Source organism: Cricetulus griseus, assembly GCF_003668045.3.
Source record: "Cricetulus griseus strain 17A/GY chromosome 1 unlocalized genomic scaffold, alternate assembly CriGri-PICRH-1.0 chr1_1, whole genome shotgun sequence".
NCBI lineage: Eukaryota > Metazoa > Chordata > Mammalia > Rodentia > Cricetidae > Cricetulus > Cricetulus griseus.
This window is the reverse complement of record NW_023276807.1, coordinates 171,495,976-171,508,791: the sequence shown is the minus strand read 5'-3', so window position 1 is coordinate 171,508,791 and position 12,816 is coordinate 171,495,976. Positions and strand designations below refer to the sequence as shown.

The 12,816-nt window shown below is 38.9% G+C and overlaps 1 protein-coding gene across 1 annotated transcript in view; it reads right to left on the bottom strand.

Annotated features, from left to right (window-relative positions):
* The window catches only part of Synpr (synaptoporin), a 334,876-nt gene that overhangs the window by 99,443 nt on the left and 222,617 nt on the right, over positions 1-12,816 (bottom strand). The gene's annotated exons all lie outside the window — the stretch shown is intronic.

Below are 12,816 nucleotides of genomic sequence, written 5' to 3'. Positions count from 1 at the left end.
AGCTCCAGGCTGGTCCAGATCCTGTTAATCCTGTCCTGGTAATTGAGCTCACTCCATTGTTTGCCCCAAATAGCTTCACTCTCAAAAAATGCAATACTTATTTAAATTCAGTCTGATAAGTCCCAACAGCTCTTCAAATTCCTCTGTAGAATTTCCTATGGACCTTGAATGAGTGCCTATCTCTCTATCTAGGCAAGAAGAGAGAATTCAGAAGTGTGTACAGCAGTGGACAGATGCTGGAGACTCAAATGCTAAAGGAGGGTTTCCTCTCTGCTGCAGGGTAGACCAGGTAGAGACCTCTCCAAGTGGGCCATGTTCATGACCTCCCATGGCTTGCTCTCTCTCAAAGCCAGTTTAAATCTGTGATACATTATGGCTCCTGAACACAGGTGTCTTGGCACCTGCTGGCCCTTCTCTGCCACACTCAAGCCTGCAGTGAGGAGGATCCAGCTGCTCATTTCTATGGCTTTCCAGCTCCATGGTGAGTGATAAATGTAAGAAGCCAGGTGAGAAAAAGTCGCCCACAATAAACACACACCTGTGCACTGTAGACAACTGGAAGACAGACCTGAGTGTACTGTTAGGGAAAATGCTCACTGCATTTCAGACATTTGACTTGCGGCAGCAGTGATAGGTGAAGTGTCCAGTGTGCAGCCAGTACTAGGCATATTCAGCAGTGCTTATGAATTAAATATAAAGGGCTTAAGTTTAGCAAAATGCCCTGCTAGGCTTTCAAAGGCTTTTTCTTCATCACCACAAGCCCAGCTCATGTGCCTTTCTGTCCTCCGGCTGCCTTTCTTTCACATTTTTCTTTTCTTTTCCCTTCCCCTCTCCCTCTCATCTTTCCTTTATTTAGCCCTTTCTTTGGATATATAGCCACTTCTCTCATGCATAACTTCTGAAGCTGTTTGACACATTGGCTGTTAGAGGGGAGAATCCATCCAGCCCCCACTTTGCTTGCCTGCTCAGATCTTGCCCTATCTTTCAACAATGCTTCCCTTGAAAGAACATTGCAGTATCTCTGAGGTGTAAACTAATTTTGTCATTTGTTCAGCCAAACTGGCATGATTAAAGTAAAACCCAAAAGTTACATGTAAGCAGTTAATCAGTGCTATAGGAATTTAGATGGCTGAACCCAGCATGTCTGTTTCCTTGGGTGTCTGGGTTTGGCTACAGTCAAATGAAATGGTGCAGAAGAAGCACCTATTTTATTTTCTAGAGTGACGTAACTAACATCCACAAAGTGGGTGTCTTCAAACAACAGAAATTAATTCCCTGACAATTCTAGGGGTCAGATACTAGACTCTGGCATCAGGGACAATCTGTTTTACCTCTGTCACACAGCTTCTGAGGCTGCCAGAATTTTTTCACACCATTTGGCTTGTGGATGCATCACCCTAACCTCTGTATGTCTTCACATGGCCTCCATGGTGTCTATAGCTATTCTATACTAAATCTTATGAAGTTGAATCTCTATGGGATGGATTCAGAAGCTACCATAAATCCTGGAGGCACTAATCCTGAGAGCCTTAACATAATCACACCTACAAAGACCTCATTTGCAAATAAAGTCATATTCATAGGGTTAGGTTCCAGACATATCTTCTGGTGGCCAACATGAAACCCACCCTACCAGTGATTTCTCCATTCCCCATCATAGTACCAATACTTAGATTAAAAAAAAAAATAGTACCGACTCCATCCCCTTGCCTTTTCTAGCATCTAGATCTTATACTCTGTAGCTCCTGGCTCCTTCAAGTTTGGTAACAAACACCAGCTGAGTAGTATTACCATCAAAGCTTTCTGTCCAAGTGTTCAGCATCATGTTTTCTTCTGACTCTGTTCCCCGCCCCACCCTTTTGATTTTTTAAGGTCTCTTGTGATCACACTGGGCCTACCCACTCACATGCATTTATCCCTATTCTAATTCCACTGGCAAACCAAATTCTCCTCTCCTGAATCAAGCAACTACGTATTGGCCCAGAGATTAAGATTTAGACTCTTCATTGTCCAGCTTGGGCTAGTACAGATGTTTTGTTCTCAATCTGGAGTAAATGCAAGCATGCAGATTCAGACAGCTGTCTTTTATAACACATTAAGATATCTTTAGGCTGTGGGAAGCATGAGGTACCTGCACAGAAGGAAGCATGTTCTAAAGATGAAGAAGAGATGAAAGAGAAGCTGTCCCTGGATCCTGTCATTTATAAAGGGGACATACCCCAACTCCATATATTATCTAAGCTAAGAAATTCCTTCTATTTCCTTAAACCTGTTTTCTTTTTCTCATTTATATACCCTTTTTCTCATATATATATATATATATATATATATATATATATATATCATTGCAGGATGATTTAGGAGGAATAGAATTCAGTTGGAATGTGTAGCTTTCATTTTTGATGTGATATATTTGTATTGCTTGAAGATTGCACCATGAGCTTGTACTTCTATTGTTTTAAAGATGCACCATAAAATGTTTGTTCCTGCAGGGCTCCAAGGCCTAGCAGTGGAGGCCTCCAAATTTTCTCTTTTATCTGGTACTTTTAAATAGTACACATGTCCATTCAAGAGCCACTAATTAGAAACTGCTTTTTAGTCCTGATAGCATGTTTTGTCCTTTAAGAAAAGCTATTTAGATGGCACCATGGATGGCGAAAGGCTCATCCTCAGAGACAAAAGACTGACTGGCTCATCTCTGCAGACCTGACATCCCTGCCCAGGTCCTCAAGGAAACTTGGAAAACACAGGTTTCTCTTACTTATCCTTCTTGCATCTGTAGACTATAAATACTTACATCAGCGATGTGACTTGAAAGAAAAGAAGAAAAAACAAGTGCCCTCCTTTTCCTCAGCAAAACAAAGACATGAAAGAAGCCTAGACTCTAATGGTGTAAAGAAATGGCAAGGTAAGAGTGTGTTAAAACCTCCCAATTGAGAGCTGTAAAGAATCTTCCCGCTGGACTCAGCACAATGGGCTGCCCTACACTAATTTAAATTCCCCCTCCCTTTCGTATAAGGCCTTGTACAAAGAATTCCAGCAACTTGCAAGGGGCATGCTGATGCTACTTCCTTGGAAAAAGGACCTCTGAGCACCCCAGAAAACATGGAGGGGCTTCAGGAGTAGTCCTTGAGCCTGTCAGCTGCAATAGAAAGTCCATGACTCTCAAAGCCTAAAGGGCATAGGAATCATTGTCCAAGAGCTACACAATCATCTGAACTCTCCCTTTGACCCCAAAGCACCAGGATGCAGAGACAAAAATCTACATTTCAGCACGAAAGAAACCTGACCAGATGGACACACTTTCAGAGGAATGCCATCCCCAACCTTCTGTTCCATCATCACCTTTTAACTTATTGAAACATCTCTGTTCAGACCCTGAAAAGCAGAAAGGTAGGCCAACTTACACATTTCCATCCTCCACTCTTTCCTTGTGTCTCAAAAATAAAGAACTGTTATGGGGCATATAAATGAGGAATTATTATTGATGATAAGTTAAAATACAGAGACTCTCATACTATATTACAAGAATCAACAAAATCTACACTCTCTAGACAAACATAATCAATTTCCCTAATATTCTAAATTCACTGAGCTGTGAATAATTATTCAGGTTTCAGGGAAGGAAAGAATCAAGCTGTATTGATCTTCTAGACTTGTGTAAATCTATCGCCCTGGGCTGCCTATGTCAAACCCCTCTGATTCCTGTTGAGATAGTCTTACTTTCACAAAGCAACTCATTCATACTTCTGCTTTGCTCAGGTGGAAGACTGGTGGTTGCCTCCTTGGAACCAGGCTTTCAGGATGTCCACCATATGTATTTGTTTATAGTAGAGCTAGACATGACCCTACTAAATATCAAATAAAAAAAAACAGAGCATGGTTTTAAATTCCCTACAATTAAAAGTATTTGCTAAAACCAAGGAATGGGTGGAGACATTACACAGTGACAGGAGGCATGGGTTCAAATTGAGGTCCTGCCTCTTTCAGGAAGCAGACCTTGCAAACTTTTACTGAACTAGTCTGGCTCCTACTTAAGCTCTCTGCCACATTTACTTTTTAAATATGTTTAATTTTTGTCTTCCTTAGTTCTTTTTGTTCATTCTCACTCATTGCTACACTCATATACAATCTCATTCTTAAATATATGGCCAAGAGAAACCAGTTTTTATTTATTGCTGTCCTATAATATATATGACGATGTTTTTGAGCTAACTGATAAAAGGAGTCAAAGCAGGAAGAAAGGTATAAAGGGAAAGAGAAAAAAATAGAGAGGGAGAGAGGTTGCTAAGAGAAGAAATCAAGGAGGGAATAAAATCACACTTTACATACTACTAATAATTACATACTAATAATAACTAAATAAAATACCTATGTGGAAGCTGATTTATAATGTAGTGCCATTTTTTGAAAAGAAAGCAAGAAAAGAGATACCATCATAGAGGGAGCCATTATAGGTTTAAAGAGAAATAGTGCACTATGGAAATGTCCAGAGATCTACAAGGATGACACCAACTAACAATCCAAGAAAAAGAGAAGAGGCTACCTTAAATGCCCTCCCCTGAAAATGAGATTGATGACCAATTCATATGCCATCATATAGCCTTCATCCAGCAGTTGGTGGAAGTAGAAGCAGACACGCACAGTTAAACCTTGAACTGAACTGAAATCCAGATGCAGAGTAGGAGGACTGATGATCAAAGGGGTCCATACAAGGCTGGTGAAACCCACAGAAACAGCTGACCTGAACAAGGGAGAACTTTTGGTCCTGAGACTGAAAGCTGGGAAACCAGCATGGGACTGATACAGACCCCTGAATGTGGGTGTCAGTATGGAGACCTTGAAAATCTATGGGGCCTTTTGTAGTGGATCAGTACTTATCCCTAGCATAGGAATGGACTTTGGGAGCCCATCTCACATGGAGGGATAATCCCTGAGCCTAGACAAAAGGGTTTGGCCTAGGCCCTATCCCAAAGAATATGACGGACTTTGAAGACCCCCCCTATGGAAGGCCTTAGCCTCCCTGGGGAGCAGATAGGATATGGCATAGGTAGGGTGTTAGTTGTGGGGGGTTAGGGGAGGAGGGGAGGGAGAGTGACCTGGGATTGACATGTAAAATAATTTTCTTTCTAATTAAAATAAAAAATAAAATTTCAATAGAGACCTTTCAAGAAAAGTGAATTTCATAGACAACATGGTTAAATATTTTTTTTACTTGACACTAAATTTGTAGTTTTAAAAAAATAATTCTCTTTTTCCTGTTTTCCAAAAACCGTCTTACTTAGGAATATCAGTTCAGTAGTAACTTAAAAATTAATGCTAAGATTTTATTAATGATTCTGAATAAACAGATATTTCTTCAGTATTGTCACCAAAGTCAATGATATTATTGGAGCTGACAGCATTTCCTCTCCTCCAGAGATGGGAGACTCAAGGAGTCTCATCAAGTCCCTGTGTGCTGGGTGTGTTCTCATAGGAAAGAGGAACTGTAGAGAAGTGGAGAAGGCTGTAAAGAGGACTGCAGAGAAGTGGGGGAGGGTATAAAGCCCAGAAACACTCACTGAGGGACTAGAGTGCTGTTTCTGCACTGGTTTAGATGTGAGATATTGTTTCAGCCTATAGCACTGAACAATTGTTTAGTTAAATCTGCACAAACATCTGAGGATGAAAGAGTATGGCATACTCAAGACAGTCAATCTCTTGGGGAGAGTTGGAATTGCAACACAGAACAACCTGTCCAGGATGTCTGCATCTCTTCCATTCAGGAACCCTCTTTAAATTCTGGGAAGGCAGGAAGTGTGCAGGATAAACATAGAGAGGGCACAGGAAGTTTAGACAATGGCCTTGTTCTTAAAGATCCTAAAATCATTGTGATTTTTTTCCTGTGTTATACTTTCCTTTCTAAGAATGACATCTTTGCCTTTGACAGATCATGGTTAAGAACTGCAACTGTTTCTTCCTCCACTTGTCAAAAAAATGGTCACAGCCATCTTTTTACCTCTGACTAGAGGATAGGTAAGTGACCCAATTAGATCAATAAGGAAGATTATATCCTATTCTCTGGTCATGATGATTAGTCATGAAGAAGTAAGCCACATGATGTCATCCAGGTCAGCCATACTCCTTTCTTAGGAAGTAGTTCTCTGTGGGCTCAGTGGTGGTTCTGCCATCCATTCGTCTCTCACAGGGGCATTTTATAGCCTGTCTTCTCTATCTTTGAGGTTATCTGCATCGTGGTGTCAATGTCTGAGTTCTCAATCACTTTGTGAATGGCTTTTATGCTTAAATCTATGTTTCTCACAGTCCAGTGTTGGGTAGCTCATATGTGTTTGAGGAAGTGTGTTTCTTATCTTAGTCTTCTAACAATATGCCTTTGGAGCTGGCAAGACCGTTCAATGGGTGAAGTGCTTGCTGTGAAACCAAAAGAAACTGGGTTAGGAACCCCCAGAACCCACCTAACACTGGCCCTGGTAGTATACCTCTGTAATCTCTTTGCTTCTGTCGGGAGGAGGGAGATGGAGCCAGAAGAACCTCTATGAGATCATGGACAAGCTGTCCTGGTGCAGGCAGAAGCAAAGAGACCCTGCCATGAGTCAAGGTAGAAAGGTGTGATCAAAACCTCAGATTGTGTGACCACCACAGGGACACCATGGTGCATATGTTGGTGCTACATGAACATGCTCATGCATGCATGTACACACAAAGCTTTAAAGTTACGTGGTTCTTTTTCAGTTAGAATGAATATTTACCAATGTCTTGATGATTCACCTAAAGTGTTCTTCAGTGAATACTAATTATGTGATGTTAATACCTGCTGTGTTTTAAATTTTTATTGCATTTTAATTAGCTTATTTTGTGTTGCACAGTGTGTGTGTGAAGGTTAGAGGAGAATTTATGGAGTTGTTTCTTTCCTTCCACTCTGTGGGTACTAAAAGTGGAACTCAGGCTGTCCAGCTCAGTGGAAGGCACCTTTACCCATGGAGTCTTCTTGCTGGCCCAGGTGCTGTATTTTAAGAACAGGTTTTTTAACTGGATGAGTAGAGTAAACGTAAAGTTAACAGAGATAAGCAGATATCTCCACTTTTCTGGGTCTTTACTGATAGAGACTTCAGTAAATAGACTGGTATTTCTCAAAAAGTCACTTTGGAACCATTGACCTAACAAACATATCAGGTGGAGATGAAGGAACTTGTCTCTAAATATTTAAAAAAGGACATTGAGGAACTTTTGTAGCATGTAACTAATCAATACTAGAGTTTCCCGTGTGTAAGTGAGCACTGATGAGGAGCAGAAATGGCACCCTTGGAAATGACATGTGTGCTTTCATCAGCCACCTTCCTTCTCAATACCCTTTCAATGCATTGTAGCTTATGTCCATCGACAGTTTCTCTTGCAGATTTTTTTCTACTAGGCTTGATTAGGAAGAAAGAAAAGGAGAGAGGCAAATAGAATTGGGGTAAGTACTAGTGGAAATAAATAGTATAGGAGTAATCTTTGGACTGCCTTTTATGAAAAAACTAAAAGTGAGGTCAGAACAGCATAAAAAGTGCATTTATTAGTTTATATAGTGTATATTCTTTGTTGCCCAGGGCTCTTCATTTTATAATATTCCCTAAAGCTTGACCCTCCTACTAGACATGGGAACATGCATGAAGTGGGAGTTTAAAGCATCGCCAATTATTTTTTTTGCATTACTAATTAATTATTTTGTAAAATGTTTTCATTTTAATATCTAATACACAATCAGCAATTTAGAAATCACCCCTTTAGAGGTAGAGTGGAAAGAAGCATGTGTGTAAGCCTAACAACTTAGTTCAAATCCCCAGACCCCACACATAGCCAGGTATGGAAATGTGCTTATGTAGCCCCAGTGTTCCTGTGGCAAGATGGGAGACTGAAACAGGAGAACCTCCAGAAGCTTGTGGCCAAGTAGTCCAGAGTACTCACTGGCAAACAAAAGAGAGGCTGTCTCAAACAAGGTGGAAGGGAAGGACTGATACCCATGCTCATTCTATGAACTGCAAGCCCACACAATGAAATGTTCTTGCCCACATGCACACAGAAAATACTAAAGGAAAAACCCATTCCCTTCCAAATATTGTCTACTTGATAGAACTGAGAAATAGGGATTTATATCAGCTTATTTCCAATAAACATCCACTGGATTAATAAACTATCATGGGATGTTGCATGAGTATGCTGTCTATAGTCTACACTATTGTTGGGCATGGAGACATTATTAAAAGCAATACTAACCTCATATAAACTAATCAAAAGTCTTTGATACCCAAATAATTCATGATTATTTTCAGTCTTTTCACCTAATTGCCACAGAATGAAGAATATTATCAAGATTAAAATGCCATCTGTTTCTGTGTTTGGGTAGGTTCTATACTCTTCAACACTGTTTCAAATTCTTTATGTTATAAAATATTATAACAGAAGGTATTAACAAACAAATAACAAAACTAGAATAGATGACCAAATGCTATCATTTAAAAAGTGTGTCTTACTACTCAACAATAAACTTGAAAGTAACTCATTGTACAAGAGTGTTGAGATCAAAATTCAGAAAAGAACACTATTGTTGTTTTTAGTTCAAGATGACCAAATTATATCATACCAATATGAGAAAGTACACAATGTTTTGTCAATGTTTGAGCTACTCCATTCTCAAAAGGATAGAATAAGCCACAGTATTAGAGCAAAGGTTTGCAAATGTTGGGGCCATGCGAGTGGACCAGCAGGCAGCACTGGAACTCATGGAACATGGCTGGGCTCTTGGCAAAGCCATGTATGAGTGATCTTTAGAGAGGCAAAGCCCTGAGGACTGACTATGTGTCCTGAGGACCTCATTCTGTTATTCAGCATAGCTCTGATTGTTGCCTTCATGGTCACCACAATCCTTATAATCAATGGTGGGCTGTATGAAAACTCTCAGGGGATTTCCAGCCCTTCACTGGAAAGTGTTAGTGGTACTTATAATAATAGTTATTGACCTTTTGTAAGCATTGATGCTGGAGTAGATTAATGAACCATCCACCACCCTTAGAAAGAATTTAGACATGTAAAATTGTTAATAAGCTTGGGGTAAGATATTTTTGTTAATGGCTTTGAGATAGAAAATCTTGGGGAACAATTTAAAGTTTAGAAAGGCACATGGTTGGGCAAATGACTCATTGAGGTCAAGAAACAGGAACAATGACAGCCTGGCTATTGCTGGCTGATGTTCTTGCTAGGATGGGTTGATGATCAAGAGTGATAATTAATACCTTGAACCCATTTCTGACTTCAGTTTCCTGATTTAAAAACAAAACACTATTGATGAGTAGGTATTCACCCTGAGGATTTAAAGTAGAACTGACTAATTGTTTTTCATATATAAAAGTATAGATTTGTGATTCTTTTAAGATTACATTTGGAGATAAATAATAAAGTGATTGATCTGATGGGGGATGTCCTTCTGGATATATGTTTCCCTTATTGGTTGATGAATAAAACACTGTTTGGACAATGAGGCAGGAAAATAGGCTGGATGAGGAGATGAGGAGAATTCTGGGAAAGGTAGGTGGAGAGAGCCAGCCAGAAACAGTCACCATGTAGGCCACCAAAGGAGTAACAGGTCGGGACCCTTCTCTGGTAAGATAAGACCATGTGGAAATACTTAGATGAATAGAAATGGGTTATAAATTAAGAAAAAGCTAGCTAATAAGAAGCCCTAGACATTGACCAACAGTTTATAATTAATATAAGTCTTTGTGTGCTTATTTGGGTCAAGATGGCTGCAGGACCTGGCAGCAAGAAAATCTTCAGCAACATTGATCTTTTCTTTGCAATCACAAAATGAAGTTTTCCAGCAAAAGAACTGGTTGAGAAAAATAAATTATTTGCTTACACTCTGTTAATGTATAACAAGTTGCTTGGGTATGAATTTATGTGGGTTCTTGGGAAAATTTTTTCACCTATAAAATGTAAAATGTTTAATCATATAAGAGATATGGAAAACATGTTGTTTTTACTTGTTATTGTAATCATTCACTTAAAAAGTAGAGTGTAACCCCATTGTAATCTTTATGCAGTTTGAAAGATTTTGCTAGGATATATAAACTGTAAGGCAAAAAATAAAGTTAGCTAGAAGGACTGCATCAAGAGAGACAAAAGGGAAACATCAGGGTAAAAGAACAGAAAGAAAAGTAATAGAGTAGAACAAGCTATAGAAAGAATAATAAAATGAAGAACTAAGCTTTGGCCCTTAGAAAAGTCCACATGTATCTGTTAGTCTGTCCAGTAGTTTGCCTGATCTGTATCTCCTCTTCAGTTTCTCTGACCTGCTAAAGGCTTGCCATTCATCAACATCCTAGGTGAGATCCTGACATGTTGGAGATGTATGTGTATGTGTGTATTCTTTTTTGCCAGCCCCAGAGAGTTAAGTTTTACTCCCTCAGATAGAAATGTCAAATTGAGTGATTTTTTTGCCAACTCCATGGATCCCCCTCAATCCTCGAGCTGCTGAAGGCTGGTCCTCAAGGCAGCAATATGCAAAAGACATTTGAAGAAAACTGTTACATGTATTTAAGTCTCTTACACTCCAATGACAAGTGAAAAAACAACAATAAAAATTGAACAAAGATCTTAACAGACAACTCATCAAAGAAGATCTCTGGAAGGCAAACAAATGTTATAAAATGCTCAGCTTCACCTATCACGAAGAACATGCAAAGTGGAGCAATAGTCCTCATTGCTATGCACCCATTACATTGGCCAGAACCAGCTGGTGAGTATGTATGCCAATAGCTGTTCTTTTTGAAAAATGTGTCGGCCACCTTGGAACACAGTTCTGTGGTTTCTTACAAAAACCAAAACAAGCTTATTCATACCAAATAACCCAGGTATTGTATCTTTGGTGTCAGGCCAAAGGACCTGAAAGCATATCTCAATAAAAGTCTGTATATGGGGGTTTATAAAAATGCAATTCCTAGTTCCCAAGACCTGGAAGCAACAGAGCTATTATCTATTAACTGACAAGTGTGAAACATCCAGGAAATGAAATAGTATACATTGGTAAGATGATATGAGTGAACCACCACAAAATACACACAAAAACATTAAGTTCATATTACTAAGCCATAGAAGCCAGTGTGAAAGCTACCTTCTCAGGATGCCAATAACTCTGGGAAAGGTAAAAATTTAAACAGAGTAAATGTTTATAAAGTAATGATTACAAGGGACAGGAGAATGGGTGGCTGGGGTGCACAGCAAAGTTTTAGGGCAGCAAAAATATTCTAACTGAGGCATACACAAGTATATAAATGTTACAATACACTGGGTGAAATTTCCAGGACTGTGATGGAATATTTGCTTAACTGGGCAAAAATGTGTTATATTTGTTTATGTTGCAGAATATTGCTTTAACTATGTAAAGGTGTATTATATTTGTTTATTCTGTATTTGTTTAATGATGTAAAGATGTGTTGCTTTGCCTGCCTAAGTTATCTGATTGGTCTAATAAAAAACTGAACAGCTAATAGCTAGGCTGTAGAGGAATAGGCAGGGCTGATGGGCACAAAGGAGGATTGTAGGCTGGAGAGGAGAGAGAGAGAGAGAAGGAGGAAGGAGAGAATGGAGACAGAACAAGGGAGAAATAGAAAGAGACTCCTGCGGCCAGCCCACCATGGAAGAAGGAAAAGTAGGACATACTGAATGAAAGAAAGGTAAAAGGCCCCAAGGTAAAATATGCATGAAGAGATATAGGTTAAAATAAGTAGTAAGAGCTAGTGGGACAATCATAAAAAATAAGGCACAACATTCATAACTAATAATAAATCTCCACATCATGGCTTGGGAGCTTGTTGGTGACCCAAAAGAAAGCCTGCTACACAAGACCAAGAGTTGTTGTTGTGTCAGTGTTAAGTCTATCCACGTGAAAGATGTACTATTCTGCTGGGACTGCTAACAATTGCAGAGGCTGTGTATGTATGGAGGTAAAGGAGAAATGGAAAATCTCTGCACATATTTTCCAATTTTGCTGTTACTCTCAAAACATTCTCAAAAGGGTCTTAAAAATTCCTCAACTAGCAGAGTGTAATAAAGATAGGGTGCCAGCACATGGGTAAAGGTAAATTTTCTGATAGCCATTACAAATTATAAACATTGACAAAATTAATTGTAATATAATATCTGTTTAAACCAACAGGTCAAAACACCATTATATCAACAAGCAAGCAACAAATAGCAATACTTTCAATATATTGATAATGTATTGGCATATTAATAAGAATTTATATATTATTTTTCACACAAATATTTGATATAATGGAATATATATATATATATATATATATATATATATATATATATATATATGCCTTTGTTCAGACTCACCACATTTCAAGTGCTCAGTCATCACACATATTTAGCATATAACAGCACAGGTCTTTATCAATAAGAATGTTGATTTATGTTAAGTGCAAGCCAGATGCTAATTGCTCCCATTCATCATATAGTTCACACTGAGCATCTTTCTAACATTGTACTCAATTCATATGGAATTTCAAATGATACATGATATCCTTGCTGGATTTCTGTTGCCATGATAAGCACTATGACGAAAAGCCATGTCAGAAATACAAGGCAGGCTTGTGAGGCAGTAAACACTGAAGAACACTGCTTACTGGCTTGCTACCTTTGACCTGTGCTGAGCTACATTTTTTTTATATCCCAGGTCCACATGCCTATGGAAAGCACTGCCTAGATAAGTTAACAACCAAGAAAATAGTTCAGACATTCCAACAGGCCAATCTGATGGAGGCAGTTTTC